Source organism: Triticum dicoccoides, chromosome 2A, assembly GCF_002162155.2.
Source record: "Triticum dicoccoides isolate Atlit2015 ecotype Zavitan chromosome 2A, WEW_v2.0, whole genome shotgun sequence".
NCBI classification, from domain to species: Eukaryota; Viridiplantae; Streptophyta; class Magnoliopsida; order Poales; family Poaceae; genus Triticum; species Triticum dicoccoides.
Genome location: NC_041382.1, coordinates 787,897,636 through 787,913,478, shown reverse-complemented (window position 1 = coordinate 787,913,478; position 15,843 = coordinate 787,897,636). Strand labels below are relative to the sequence as shown.

The 15,843-nt window shown below is 44.0% G+C and overlaps 1 pseudogene; it reads left to right on the top strand.

Annotated features, from left to right (window-relative positions):
- The window catches only part of LOC119358506, a 37,103-nt pseudogene extending 22,690 nt beyond the window's left edge, over positions 1-14,413 (top strand).
- The last annotated feature ends 1,430 nt before the right edge of the window (positions 14,414-15,843 follow it).

Sequence of the window (15,843 nt, the reverse complement as noted above, 5' to 3'; positions counted from 1 at the left end):
AGACAATCTGAGCACAAGCTCAACAATTAAGCTTTTCTCCCTTAGTATGTAGGCTAGAAGAACCATCGGAGGTCTTATACCTCTTGACGTGGGCACGAGCCTGAAATCCCAATTTCAGCCCTCGAAAACATCTCATATGTTTCGCGACATTTCAAAAACATCTTTGGTGCCTCAATTCTAAACCATTTGACTGAACTATCACGTAGTTACCAAAACGTGTATGTCAGATGTTCGCAACATCCACAGACAACGTTCGAGGTTCAGCACACTGAGCAGTGCATTAAGGACATAAGCCTTTTATAAAGCAATGAGGACAATCCTTAGTTTACGGACCTAGTCCGCATAATTGCTACTATTAACTTTCAACTAAATTTTCTCTAGGAACATATCTAAACAGTAGAACTGAAGCGCGAGCTACAACATAATTTGCAAAATCCTTTTGACTATGTTCAGGATAATTAAGTTCATCTTATGAACTCCCACTCAGATAGACATCCCTCTAGTCATCTAAGTGATTACATGATCCGAGTCAACTAGCCCGTGTCCGATCATCACGTGAGACGGACTAGTCAACATCGGTGAACATCTTCATGTTGATCATATCTTCTATACGACTCATGCTCGACCTTTCGGTCTTCTATGTTCCGAGGCCATGTCTGTACATGCTAGGCTCGTCAAGTTAACCCTAAGTGTTTTGCTGTGTAAAACTATCTTACACCCGTTGTATGTGAACGTAAGGATCCATCACACCCGATCATCACGGCGTGCTTAGAAACGACGAACTGTAGCAACGGTGCACAGTTAGGGGAGAACACTTCTTGAAATTGTTGTAAGGGATCATCCTATTTACTACCGTCGTTCTAAGCAAATAAGATGTATAAACATGATAAACATCACATGCAATCAAATAGTGACATGATATGGCCAATATCATATAGCTCCTTTGATCTCCATCTTGGGGCTCCATGATCATCTTGTCACCGGCATGACACCATGATCTCCATCATCGTGTCTTCTTGAAGTTGTCACGTCATCTATTACTTCTACTACTACAGCTAACGGTTAGCAATAAAGTAAAGTAATTACATGACGTTTAAGTTGACACGCAGGTCATAAATAAATAAAGACAACTCCTATGGCTCCTGCTGGTTGTCATACTCATTGACATGCAAGTCGTGATTCCTATTACAAGAACATGATCAATCTCATACATCACATATATCATTCATCACATCCTTTGGGCCATATCACATCACATAGCATACCCTGCAAATACAAGTTAGACGTCCTCCAATTGTTGTTTGCATGTTTTACGTGGCTGCTATGGGTTTCTAGCAAGAACGTTTCTTACCTACGCAAAAACCACAACGTGATATGCCAATTGCTATTTACCCTTCATAAGGACCCTTTTCATCGAATCCGATCCGACTAAAGTGGGAGAGACAGACACCCGCCAGCCACCTTATGCAACTAGTGCATGTTTGTCGGTGGAACCGGTCTCACGTAAGCGTACGTGTAAGGTTGGTCCGGGCTGCTTCATCCCACGATGCCGCCGAATCAAGATAAGACTAGTAACGGCAAGCATATTGAACAAAATCAATGTCCACAACTACTTTGTGTTCTACTCGTGCATAGAATCTACGCAATAGACCTAGCTCATGATGCCACTATTGGAGAACGTAGCAGAAATTCAAAATTTTCCTACGTGTCACCAAGATCTATCTATGGAGAGACCAGCAACGAGGGGAAGGAGAGTGCATCTACATACCCTTGTAGATCGCTAAGCGGAAGCGTTCAAGTGAACGGGGTTGATGGAGTCGTACTCGTCGTGATTCAAATCACCGATGACCAAGTGCCGAACGCACGGCACCTCTGCGTTCAACACACGTGCAGCCCGGTGACGTCTCCCACGCCTTGATCCAGCAAGGAGAGAGGGAGAGGTTGAGGAAGACTCCATCCAACAGAAGCACAACGGCGTGGTGGTGGTGGAGGAGCGTGGAAATCTTGCAGGGCTTCGCCAAGCACCACAGAAGAGGAGGGAGAGAGAGATGCAGGGCTGCACCAACGAGAGATCGAATCGCGTGTTGTGGGCAGCCCAATGCCTCAATATATATAGGGAAGGGGAGGGGCTGCGCCCCCTCTAGGGTTCCCACCCCTAGGGGGGGCGGCAGCCCTAGATGGGGAACAAGGGTGGCGGCCAAGAGGGGATGGGAGAGGGAGGCGCACCAATATGGGCCCTAAGGCCCATATCCCATTAGGGTTTGCCCCCTCTCTCTCTCTCTTAGGCGCATGGGCCTTAGTGGGGCTGGTGCCCTTGGCCCATGTAGGCCAAGGAACACTCCCTACAGCCCATGTGGCCCCCCGGGGCTGGTGGCCCCACTTGGTGGACCCCCGGGACCCTCCCGGTGGTCCCGGTACATTACCGATAAACCCCGAAACTCTTTCGGCAACCAAAACAGGACTTCCCATATATAAATCTTTACCTCCAGACCATTCCGGAACTCCTCGTGACGTCCGGGATCTCATCCGGGACTCCGAACAACATTCGGTAACCACATACAAACTTCCTTTATAACCCTAGCGTCATCGAACCTTAAGTGTGTAGACCCTACGGGTTCGGGAGACATGCAGACATGACCGAGACGATCTCCGGTCAATAACCAACAGCGGGATCTGGATACCCATGCTGGCTCCCACATGTTCCACGATGATCTCATCGGATGAACCACGATGTCAAGGACTTAATCAATCCCGTATTCAATTCCCTTTGTCTAGCGGTACGATACTTGCCCGAGATTCGATCGTCGGTATCCCGATACCTTGTTCAATCTCGTTACCGGCAAGTCTCTTTACTCGTTCCGTAACACATCATCCCGTGATCAACTCCTTGATCACATTGTGCACATTATGATGATGTCCTACCGAGTGGGCCCAGAGAAATCTCTCCGTCACACGGAGTGACAAATCCCAGTCTCGATTCGTGCCAACCCAACAGACACTTTCAGAGATACCCGCAGTGTACCTTTATAGCCACCCAGTTACGTTGTGACGTTTGGCACACCCAAAGCACTCCTACGGTATCCGGGAGTTGTACAATCTCATGGTCTAAGGAAATGATACTTGACATTAGAAAAGCTTTAGCATACGAACTACACGATCTAGTGCTATGCTTAGGATTGGGTCTTGTCCATCACATCATTCTCCTAATGATGTGATCCCGTTATCAACGACATCTAATGTCCATGGTCAGGAAACCGTAACCATCTATTGATCAACGAGCTAGTCAACTAGAGGCTCACTAGCGACATGGTGTTGTCTATGTATCCACACATGTATCTGAGTTTCCTATCAATACAATTATAGCATGGATAATAAACGATTATCATGAACAAGGAAATATAATAATCAATTTATTATTGCCTCTAGGGCATATTTCCAACAATCAACTCCTTGATCACATTGTGCACATTATGATGATGTCCTACCGAGTGGGCCCAGAGATACCTCTCCGTTTACACGGAGTGACAAATCCCAGTCTCGATTCGTGCCAACCCAATAGACACTTTCGGAGATACCTGTAGTGTACCTTTACAGCCACCCAGTTACGTTGTGACGTTTGGCACACCCAAAGCACTCCTACGGTATCCGAGAGTTGCACAATCTCATGGTCTAAGGAAATGACACTTGACATTAGAAAAAGCTTTAGCAAACGAACTACACGATCTTGTGCTAGGCTTAGGATTGGGTCTTGTCCATCACATCATTCTCCTAATGATGTGATCCCATTATCAACGATATCCAATGTCCATGGTCAGGAAACCGTAACCATCCATTGATCAACGAGCTAGTCAACTAGAGGCTTACTAGGGACATGGTGTTGTCTATGTATCCACACATGTATCTGAGTTTCCTATCAATACAATTCTAGCATGGACAATAAACGATTATCATGAACAAGGAAATATAATAATAACCAATTTATTATTGCCTCTAGGGCATATTTCCAACAGTCTCCCACTTGCACTAGAGTCAATAATCTAGTTCACATCGCCACGTGATTAACACTCACAGGTCACATCCAAGAGTCTACTAGACTCAATGATCTAGTTCACATCACTAAGTGATAAACACTCAAAGAGTTCTGGGTTTGATCATGTTATGCTTGTGAGAGAGGTTGTAGACAACGGGTCTTGCCATATTCAGATCCCTATGTATTTCACAAAACTTTATATCATAGATGCTGCTACCACGTTCCACTTGGAGCTATTCCAAATTATTGCTCCATTATACGTATCCGGTATCTCTACTCAGAGCTATCCGGATAGGTGTCAAGCTTGCATCGACGTAACTCTTTATGTCGAACTCTTTATCACCTCCATAACCGAGAACCATTTCCTTATTCCTCTAAGGACAATTTTGACCGCTATCTGGTGATCTACTCCTAGATCACCTTTGTACCCTCTTGCCAGACATGTGGCAAGGCACACATCAGGTGTGGTACTCGGCATGGCATACCGTATAGAGCCTATGACAAGATCATAGGGGACGACCTTCGTCCTTCCTCTTTCTTCTACCGTGGTCAATCTTTGAGTCTTACTCAACTTCACACCTTACAACTCAGGTAAGAACCCCTTCTTTTACTGATCTATTTTGAACTCCTTAAAAAACATGTCAAGGTGTGCGTTCTTTGAAAGTATCATCAGGCGTCTTGATCTATCTCTATAGATCTTGATGCCCAATATGTAAGCAGCTTTATCCAGGTCTTCCTTTGAAAATCATTCTTCAAACAAACCGTTTATGCTTTCCAAAAATTCTACATTATTTCGGATCAACAATATGTCATCCACATATACTTATCAGAAATGTTGTAGTGCTCCCACTCACTTTCTTGTAAATACAAGTATCTCATAAACTTTGTATACACCCAAAATCTTTGATCATCTCATCAAAGCATACATTCCAACTCTGAGATGCTTACTCCAGTCCTTAGAAGGATTGCTGGAGCTTTGCATACTTATTAGCATCTTTCAGGATTGACAAAACCTTCCGGTTGTATCACATATAACCTTTCCTCAAGAAAATTGTCGAGGAAACAATGTTTTGACATCCTATCTGCAAGATTTCATAAATAATGCAGTAATCACTAATATAATTCCAACAAACTCTTAGCATCGCTATGAGTGAGAAAGTCTCATCGTAGTCAACTCCTTGAACTTGTCGGAAAACATCTTAACGACAAGTCGAGCTTTCTTAATGGTGATACTTACCATCATTGTCCGTCTTCCTTTTAAAATCCATATGTACCCAACAACCTTACGACCATCAAGTAGTTCTTCCAAAGTCTACACTTTGTTTTCATATATGGATCCTCGCTCGGATTATATGGCCTCGAGCCATTTTGGAATCCAGGCCCACCATCGCTTCTCCATAGCTCGTAGGTTCATTGTTGTCTAGCAACATGACTTCCAAGACAGGATTACGTACCACTCTGAAGTAGTACGCATCCTTGTGATCCCACGAGGTTTGGTAGTGACTTGATCTGAAGTTTCATGATCACTATCATAAGCTTCCACTTCAATTGGTGTAGGTGCCACAGGAACAACTCCCTGTGCCCTGCCACACACTAGTTGAAGAGACGGTTCAATAACCTCATCAAGTCTCCACCATCCTCCCACTCAATTCTTTCGAGAGAAACTTTTCCTCGAGAAAGGACCCGATTCTAGAAACAATCCCTTATTGCTTTCGGATCTGAGACAAGAGGTATACCCAACTGTTTTGGGTGTCCTATGAAGATGCATTTATCCGCTTTCGGTTCGAGCTTATCAGCCTGAAACTTTTCACATAAGCGTCGCAGCCCCAAACTTTTAAGAAATGACAACTTAGGTTTCTCTAAACCATAGTTCATATGGTGTCATCTCATCGGAATTACGTGGTGCCCTATTTAAAGTGAATGTGGTTGTCTCTAATGCCTAACCCGTAAACTATCGTGGTAATTCGATAAGAGACATCATGGTATGCATCATATCCAATAGGGTGCAGTTATGATGTTCGGACACACCATCACACTATGGTGTTCCAGACTGTATTAGTTGTGAAACAATTTCCACAATGTCTTAATTCTGTGCCAAACTCGTAATTCAGATATTCTCTATGATCATATCATAGATATTTTATCCTCTTGTCATGACGATCTTTCAACTTCACCCTGAAATTACTTGAACCTTTCAATAATTCAGACTCGTGATTCATCAAGTAAATGTACTCAACATCTACTCAAATCATCTGTGAAGTAAGAACATAACGATATCCACTACACGCCTCAGCACTCATTGGACTGCACACATCAAAATGTATTACTTCCAACAAGTTGCTTTCTAGTTCTATTTTACTGAAAATGAGGCTTTCAGTCATCTTGCCCATGTGGTATGATTTGCATGTCTCAAGTGATTCAAAATCAAGTGAGTCCAAACGGTCCATTTGCATGGAGTTTCTTCATGCATATACACCAATAGACATGGTTCGCATGTCTCAAAATTTTCAAAAACGAGTGAGCCGAAAGATCCATCAACATGGAGCTTCTTCATGCGTTTTATATTGATATGACTTACGTGGCAGTGCCACAAGTAGGTGGTACTATCATTACTATCTTATATCTTTTGGCATGAACATGTGTGTCACTACGATCGAGATTCAAAAAAACATTCATTTTAGGTGCAAGACCATTGAAGGTATTATTCAAATAAACAGAGTAACCATTATTCTCCTTAAATGAATAACCGTATTGCGATAGACATAATCCAACCATGTCTATGCTCAACGCAAACACCAATCTCGATGGTAGAGGGAGCGTGCGATGCTTGATCACATCAAGCTTGGGAAAAACTTCCAACACATATCGCCAGCTCACCTTTAGCTAGTCTCCGTTTACTCCACAGCCTTTTATTTCGAGTTTACTAACACTTAGCAGCTGAACCGGCATCTCATACCATGGTGCTACTAGGAGTACTAGTGAAGTACACATTAACACAATGTATATCCAATATACTTCTATCGACCTTGCCAGCCTTCTCATCTACCAAGTATCTAGGGTAATTCTGCTCCAGTGGCTGTTCCCCTTATTACAGAAGCACTTAGTCTCGGGTTTGGGTTCAACCTTGGGTTTCTTCACTAGAGCAGCAACTGATTTGCCGTTTCATGAAGTATCCCTTCTTGCCCTTGCCCTTCTTGAAACTAGTGGTTTCACCAACCATCAACAATTGATGCTCCTTCTTGATTTCTACTTTTGTGGTGTCAAACATTGCGAATATCTCAAGGATCATCATATATGTCCCTGATATATCATAGTTCATCACGAAGCTCTAGCAGCTTGGTGGTAATGACTTCGGAGAAACATCACTATCTCATCTGGAAGATCAACTCCCACTTGATTCAAATGATTGTTGTACTCAGACAATCTGAGCACAAACTCAACAATTGAGCTTTTCTCCCTTAGTTTGCAGGCTAAGAAAATCCTCGGAGGTCTTATACCTCTTGACGTGGGCACGAGCCTGAAATCCCAATTTCAGCCCTCGAAACATCTCATATGTTTCGCGACGTTTCAAAACGTCTTCGGTGCCTCAACTCTAAACCGTTTAACTGAACTATCACGTAGTTATCAAAATGTGTATGTCAGATGTTCGCAACATCCACAGACGACGTTCAAGGTTCAGCACACTGAGCGGTGCATTAAGGACATAAGCCTTCTATGAAGCAATGAGGACAATCCTCAGTTTACGGACCTAGTCCGCATAATTGCTACTATCAACTTTCAACTAAATTTTCTCTAGGAACATATCTAAACAGTAGAACTAAAGCGCGAGCCACGACATAATTTGCGAAGACCTTTTGACTATGTTCAGGATAATTAAGTTCATCTTATGAACTCCCACTCAGATAGACATCCCTCTAGTCATCTAAGTGATTACATGATCCGAGTCAACTAGGCCGTGTCCGATCATCACGTGAGACAGACTAGTGATCATCGGTGAACATCTTCATGTTGATCGTATCTACCATACGACTCATGCTCGACCTTTCGGTCCTCCATGTTCCGAGGCCATGTCTGTACATGCTAGGCTCGTCAAGTCAACCTAAGTGTTTCGCATGTGTCCCGATGCCATGTCTGTACATGATAGGCTCGTCAACACCTGTTGTATTCGAACGTTAGAATCTATCACACCCGATCATCATGTGGTGCTTCGAAACAACGAACCTTCGCAACGGTGCACACTTAGGGGGAACACTCCATGATCATCGTTGTCACTGGCATGACACCATGATCTCCATCATCGTGTCTTCATGAAGTTGTCTCACCAACTATTACTTCTACTACTATAGCTAACGGTTAGCAATAAAGTAAAGTAATTACATGACGTTTATATTGACACGCAGGTCATAAATAAATTAAGACAACTCTTATGGCTCCTGCCGATTGTCATACTCATCGACATGCAAGTCGTGATTCCTATTACAAGAACATGATCATCTCATACATCACATATATCATTCATCACATCCTTTGGCCATATCACATCACAAAACACTTGCTGCAAAAACAAGTTAGATGTCCTCTAATTGTTGTTGCAAGTTTTTACGTGGCCGCTATAGGTTGCTAGCAAGAACGTTTCTTACCTACGCCAAAACCACAACGTGAATTGCCAATTTCTATTTACCCTTCATAAGGACCCTGTTCATCGAATCCGATCCGACTAAAGTGGGAGAGACATACACCCGCCAGCCACCTTATGCAACTAGTGCATGTCAGTCGGTGGAACCGGTCTCACGTAAGCGTACGTGTAAGGTTGGTCCGGGCCGCTTCATCCCACAATGCCGCCGAATCAAGATAAGACTAGTAACAACAAGTAAATTGACAAAATCGATGCCCACAACTACTTTGTGTTCTACTCGTGCATAGAAACTACGCATAGACCTAGCTCATGATGGCACTGTTGGGGAACGTAGCAGAAATTCAAAATTTTCTACGCATCACCAAGATCAATCTATGGAGTAATCTAGCAACGAGGGAAGGAGAGTGCATCTACATACCCTTGTAGATCGCTAAGCGGAAGCGTTCAAGTGAACGGGGTTGATGGAGTCATACTCGTCGTGATCCAAATCACCGATGATCCTAGTGCCGAACGGACGGCACCTCCGTGTTCAACACACGTACAGCCCGATGACGTCTCCTACGCCTTGATCCAGCAAGGGGAGAAGGATAGGTTGGGGAAGACTCCATCCAGCAGCAGCACGATGGCGTGGTGGTGGTGGAGGAGCGCGGGACTCCAGCAGGGCTTCGCCAAGCACTACGAGAGACGAGGAGGAAGAGGGGTAGGGCTGCGCAAACAGGGAGATTGAATCGTGTGTTGGGCTGCCCCTTTGCCTCCACTATATATAGGGGGAGAGGGAGGGCTGCGCCCCCACCTAGGGTTCCCACCCCAAGGGGTGCGGCAGCCCTAGATCCCATCTAGGGTGGCGTCCACAAGGGGGAGAGGGGGAGGCGCACCTAGGGTGGGCCTTAGGGCCCATCTGCCCTAGGGTTTGCCCCCTTCCCCTATTGGAGGCGCCTTGGGCCTTGGTGGGAGGCGCCCCAGCCCACCTAGGGGCTGGTCCCTTTCCACTATTGGCCCATGTAGGCCTCCGGGGCTGGTGGCCCCACCCGGTGGCCCCCCGGACCCCTCCGGTGGTCCCTGTACACTACCGGTGATGCCCGGAACACTTCCGGTGGCCAAAACCATACTTACTATATATCAATCTTTATCTTCGGACCATTCCGGAACTCCTCATGACGTCCGGGATCTCATCCGGGACTCCGAACAACATTCGGTAACCGTGTACATACTTTCCCTATAACCCTAGCGTCATCGAACCTTAAGTGTGTAGACCCTACGGGTTCGGGAGTCATGCAGACATGGCCGAGACAACTCTCCGGTCAATAACCAACAGCGGGATCTGAATACCCATGCTGGCTCCCACATGCTCCACGATGATCTCATCGGATGAACCACGATGTCAAGGACTTAATCAATCCCGTATACAATTCGCTTTGTCTATCGGTACGATACTTGCCCGAGATTCGATCGTCGGTATCCCGATACGTTGTTCAATCTCGTTACCGGCAAGTCTCTTTACTCGTTCCGTAACACATCATCCCGTGATCAACTCCTTGATCACATTGTGCACATTATGATGATGTCCTACCGAGTGGGCCCAGAGATACCTCTCCGTTTACACGGAGTGACAAATCCCAGTCTCGATTCGTGCCAACCCAACAGACACTTTCGGAGATACCTGTAGTGTACCTTTATAGCCACCCAGTTACGTTGTGACGTTTGGCACACCCAAATCACTCCTACGGTATCCGGGAGTTGCACAATCTCATGGTCTAAGGAAATGACACTTGACATTAGAAAAGCTTTAGCAAATGAACTACACGATCTTGTGCTAGGCTTAGGATTGGGTCTTGTCCATCACATCATTCTCCTAATGATGTGATCTCGTTATCAACGACATCCAATGTCCATGGTCAGGAAATCGTAACCATCCATTGATCAACGAGGTAGTCAACTAGAGGCTTACTAGGGAGATGGTGTTGTCTATGTATCCACACATGTATCTGAGTTTCCTATCAATACAATTCTAGCATGGACAATAAACGATTATCATGAACAAGGAAATATAATAATAACCAATTTATTATTGCCTCTAGGGCATATTTCCAACAGATGTGTGGGGTAGCAGGATCGGACGGTGCGGTGGATTTATGGATACAAGTAAGTAACTTCCTTTCTCCTTGTATGCTCCTGGTATATATTGGTAATATTTTCATGCACCACAATGCTTCTTCATTTCTCAATCATATATTATCAAAGGACTGTGATATTTGGCACATGTGTGCCATATAAGCAAAACTGTCACACCTCTACTTTTTTCACTTTAAAGTACCACACGGCCCCCTTCCTTCGACCCACCTTCTCCCGAACGACCTTGCAGGCTCGCCCGAGAAATCTGCTTCTCCCGCACATCTCGCGCGCCCACCTTCGAGAAAACTGCCACTTCTTCATGTCTACCACATGATAAAAAAATATTGCGCATGTGGGATTTGAACCCACACCTCCTTGGCACCAATGCGCGCCGCCACAACAACCTCACCCTTAGGTATTTGTTGCTCAAACTAAAGAAACTAATCGTTTTGATCTTTTTTTACAATTGTGTTACTACAAAAAAGTACAGAAAATTATCACGATTTTCCCTCGGGACAAAGTTACCATGGTATTCGCATGCAAGTTATCAGACCTGTGTTGCGTAAGTTACCGGGCTATTTACATAGAACTTACCAGGTACTATGTTTCAACAACTACACCCCTTTCAAAGTTACCACTGTGTTATAAGGTCTTCGATGTGTAAAATACCGTGGTACTTACACATAAGTTATCAGGGTATGTGTACATCAACCTCGTCCTTGGTCAAAGTTACCATGGGGGATTGTACATGAGTTACCAGGTCTACAGTTCGTATATTATCATGGTACTTACACCTAAAAACCTGGGTGTACTTCGGTAACTTTTTCCATAACTTTTTCGATGTTTTTGCATAACTTATCATGCCTATAGCGGGTCAAAGTGGGCCGTTTTTCTGGGCGAACCGACGAGCACATGTGCCTTCTCATGACACTAAACATTATGTGGCTTTTCTGTGGCACATCATGTGTTGTGTTCATCTAAGAGGCCTCGCGAGGCGAGTGTATATTTTTAACAACTTGTTTTCCTTTGGTAAAACATTACCATCATGTTTATATTGTAACTTATCGGTTATGCGGTGCTTATATTATCATGTTATTCACACAAAAATTATCAGGAATGTTTTGAACAACTTTTTCCCGGGACAAAAGGTTATCATGGTGATTCTAGGTAACCTATCAAGCCCGCGGTGCTTAAAATATCATGCTATTTACACAAAATTTATCAAGGGTATGTTTCAGCAAAATTTCCCCCCACGGGTCAAAAACTTATCATGGTGTTTAGTTATCGCGGTGCATATGTTTTCATGCTATTTACACATAAAAATACCAGGGGAGGGTGGTATAGTACCGTGCTATTTACACAGAAGATACCGGAGTATCTTTTCAAAAAAAAATCCCTATGGTCAAAGTTACCATGGTGTTTCTATCTCAGTTATCAGATGTGCGTTGCGTATATTACCATCTATTTACACATAAATTATCTGGTATATTTTCACATTTTTCTTCCCCAATGGTTAAAGTTACCACGATGTTTGTATCTAAATTATCAGGTCTATGGCGTGAATGTTATCATGCTATTTATAGAAATTACCCGGGGCCGGGGTTCAACAAATTTCTTCCCAATGATCAAAGTTACCACGATGCTTTCACCAAAGTTATCACGCCTTCAATGCTTATGACCATGCTACTTACACATAATGTACCGCGTGGTATACAAAAGTTATCATGTTGGTGGTGCGTCATTTATCGTGGTGGTGATGGAGAATTTACCACGGGAAAAGTTTATGTGTCAGGTTTGATAGGTGAAACAAAAATTTTTCAGTGATAAGATATTAAAGGCAAAAGATGCCAAAAACAGTATTTTCCTTAGCTTATTCAACAATGAGTGTCATAGGTGAGATGGTTGGCTTCCTTCGTTGATTACCTGCAGACCAGAGATCAAATCCCAATTAAAGCATTGTTTTTGCCCAAAAATCTGAAAGGCGCGTGGGGCCGTAACTGGTGATAAGGAGATTAAGAGGAAAGGAAGGAGATCGGGAGGACGTGCGGGAATGGAAGGAGATCGCGAGGAAAGAAAAGAGGACGTGCGGGAAAGGAAGGAGATCGGGAGGGTGTGGCAGTTTTGCAATCTGCCACACGGTTGCCACTTACATATTTCGATTATCAAAATGGTAAATAAATACATCAAACTAATTTGGCATTTATAATCAATAGGCTCGAGGAATCATCACTATCTTTGACAAGTTTATGCTCATGGAAGTCCAACATCCTTTACGTTTCTTGCCTTAATACTTAAAAGGAATTTATTTACCGCATGACACATTTGGTAAGCTATCCAAACAATTCAAAAAAAAAACCTTAAAAGAAGGACTTGGAATAGGAATCCGATCAAAGGAAACTGTCTGGAGATGGCGCAGGGGTGATGATGCGTGGGCGTTTCTTCTCCTTTTTTACATCTGGTGCGTGGGTGTTTGAAGGGGCCAAAGAAGAGGTGGGCGTGCGGTGTGACCGGGAGGGCTAAACACGCGTTTAGTGGTAAATCTGGACCATAGTTTCTGCACTCTAGGCGTCTCATGATATCTTTACTTTGCTTAATTTATTTATCTTATTATTCATATTAGAATTCTGAAAGTAGACATTTTTCTGTGGTGCTGCAGCTGCATTGAGCCCTATGCTCTTTACACACTACACACCCAATACCATCCCATCCCCTGCTGTCGCCAGGAGCAGCTTGTTGGTCTACTCCATCAAAATAAAGAATCTAAAAGGCTTCAACTGGCCCCTCAGAGTGTACGGCGAGGTCGTTGCTCGCGACACTGTGGACAACAACCAGAACATTCTCTTCTCTCGATCAAGGTCTAAGTACCAAGAACTCACCTGAGAAGTATGTACTCTATTTTGTTTACACGTCATTTTTCTTTGTTTCTTGTTCCTGCCATTGCAGTCTATTGCGATTAGATATTTTTGTATGAAGCCATTGGAATTTAGTATAATGATGATATGATGCTTGCAGGATTGTTCTTTATGCTTGACTGGTCCATCTCGTGCGATTGTTGCTCTGGACACTGTTGACTTTGAGGTTCAACTCCAAACAGTTGAAGGAACAGAGTTCCAAGATACAACGTTGATCAGTCTTAGACACCGCCTTGAAGATGCCCCAGCAAGTGGCTCAGATGGTGATGGTTGTACAATTGTCTCGCTCTCCAACGACCGTTGTACAACAGAGTTAACCCTTCAGCAGCTTGATAGATCGCTCCAGGCTATTATCGTGGGTGTACGTGTTACAAAATGGGATTGGCCATTCAAATTTGGATGTCGAGTTTTTTGCTCTTGGTCTCCAGTTGTGCTGCTTGACCGCTATGGTAAAGGATTGCTTAGAGGGTCAGAGAACTACCTTCAACTGTCGAGGAAAGTGGTTTCAGTGGAATCACAAGGAACGCTGAGAGTGGCCATATAGAAGCCTATGGGATGTCCCATCGCTGGATTGCTCGAAAGGGCCACATCGACTTTCCTGTTCAGCAATGCCAAACAAGCACACGTGATTGTTCAGTGGAGGTGGTTGTAGCCTGGTCGTTGCTTGTCAAGGAAAAGGTGGACCTCTTGGTTGATTGCCCAGCCATATATGTGGCTATGTAAGATGTCAACCTTTTCTGTATCACCAGATCTAGCTTATGTCAATCATATATACATACATATACCAAACTCTTTAACATTTCATTTTTCTCCTCTTATTTACTTTTTTACTGCCTACTATTGAGAAAAAAAATACATCGATGTATTACAACTGTTTTAGGTCGGTTTATCCTAGAATCGTCAACGGTTTTTCTCCTCCTAAAAAAATTCTTCTCGATGCCCCTCCAGGCTCCTGCATGTCTCTCTCTCAACCCCCTCTCGGTGGCGCCCCTCTCTTTCCCTCTTCGTCCACTCTAGACTAAGAGGAAAAGGATTATAGGTTGCTTCAAATTAGTGATGGTCCTAGAAACCGCCACGCTAATCCAAGTTTGAGCCCAGGCTCATCTGCACCCACGTGAGTAAAGAATCAAAACAAATGCTAGAAAAATTCAAAAAAATCTATTTTTTTTCATTGTAGATAATTTGATGCGTGAAGTTCGCTTCAATTTTCAAATTATTTGGACATCTGAGCAGCTCTCGGCAAAAAGACAAATTCAGGGTATGTAAAAAAGTTTACTGTTCATGCACTGTTCTAATCCAATTTGTCTTTTTTGCTAAGAGCTATTAAAATGTCCAAATGATCTGAAAATTGGAGCGGACCTCCGCAACAAATTTTCTACCATGAAAAAAATGGATTTTTCTTAAATTTGTTAGTATTTGTTTTGATTTTTTTCTGACCGGATGAAGATGAGTCTGGGCACCAAAATGCTTCACTCAAACCGCAACTGCTATTTTGAAAAAGTAGCAATGACGGGTACAAAAATGCCCCTCCACTGCAATCACCACAATAGTGGTGGGCAAAAATACCCATCCACCAAGCTCTTTCAAATTTGTCCGGATACTGAAAGCAAGCATTGGTTTGTCACGCAACAGTGACGGGCAAAACTTGTGGCCGCCACAGCAATATTTCAGTAACTGTTGAGAACGTAGTAATTTTAAAAATTTCCTACGCACACGCAAGATCATGGTGATGCATAGCAATGAGAGGGGAGAGTGTTGTCCACGTACACTCGTAGACCGAAAGCGGAAGCGTTATGACAATGCAGTTGATGTAGTCGTACGTCTTCACGATCGATCGATCCTAGTACCGAACGTACGACACCTCCGCGATCTGCACACGTTCAGCTCGGTGACGTCCCACGAACTCACGATCCAGTAGAGCTTCGTGGAAGAGTTTCTTCAGCACGACGGTGTGATGACGGTGATGATGAAGCTACCGGCGCAGGGCTTCGCCTAAGCACTACGGTGATATGACCGAGGTGGATTATGATGGAGGGGGGCACCGCACACGGCTAAGAGATCAATGATCAACTTGTGTGTCTATGGGGGCCCCCTCCTCCGTATATAAAGGAGTGGAGGAGGGGGAGGGCCGGCCCTCTACTATGGCACACCCT